Source organism: Taudactylus pleione, unplaced genomic scaffold (genome assembly GCF_031769625.1).
Source record: "Taudactylus pleione unplaced genomic scaffold, aTauple2 ptg000105l, whole genome shotgun sequence".
Classification (NCBI taxonomy): Eukaryota; Metazoa; Chordata; class Amphibia; order Anura; family Myobatrachidae; genus Taudactylus; species Taudactylus pleione.
The window spans coordinates 7,996,358-7,996,984 of record NW_028284507.1 but is presented as its reverse complement, the minus strand read 5'-3'; the positions used below and the strand labels follow the sequence as shown (position 1 = coordinate 7,996,984).

The following is a 627-nucleotide window of genomic DNA, read 5'->3' as shown; positions in this document are numbered from 1 at the left end:
AAATTTGTGATCAAGAAGGGAAATGTTTTGGTTATTCGAACTAGATACACTGACACCCAAAGGCTACAATGAGTACTATGAAATCGCTCCTTTTCTGTGATGTGTTTAATTCATATCTACCAATATACCACCACAATTTATGGATGGGCCTGACCAGTACCCTGAAGGACGATTGTCTGGGGGAAGTACAGGTTTGGTAGAAAATCTGGCATTTCTGACCATTTAGAGAATCTATTTGCTGCCATACTATCATGTGTGAGCCCAATCTCGTCCAATCTTGGAAGCAAAGCATGATAGGCCAGGTCAGTACTAAGAAGGGTAACCTCTTAAGAATACATGGTGCTGCAAATATACTTGGACGTTTGAAACAAGATGAAGTCACAAGGTGACATTGCCTAAGAAGGGAACCATAGAATACTATGCATTTTTTACAACTATACCAACTCATGTAAGCACCAATTGTGTGGGCGAGAGCTGATCATGTTTTGGGCCTGACCAGTACCAAGATTGGAGACATCTTGGGAATCCCAGGTATTGTAATTAGTGCACACCTTGAAGGAAAAAGAAAGAGAAGGAAACAAAGGCAAGAAGTACTTCCAAAGAGAAGCTAATAAGGACTATTAAACT

The 627-nt window shown here is 40.4% G+C and overlaps 1 pseudogene; it reads left to right on the top strand.

The window, feature by feature from the left end:
• Positions 1-233: 233 nt before the first annotated feature.
• Positions 234-351, top strand: LOC148525551 (5S ribosomal RNA; annotated as a pseudogene).
• Positions 352-627: the final 276 nt, after the last annotated feature.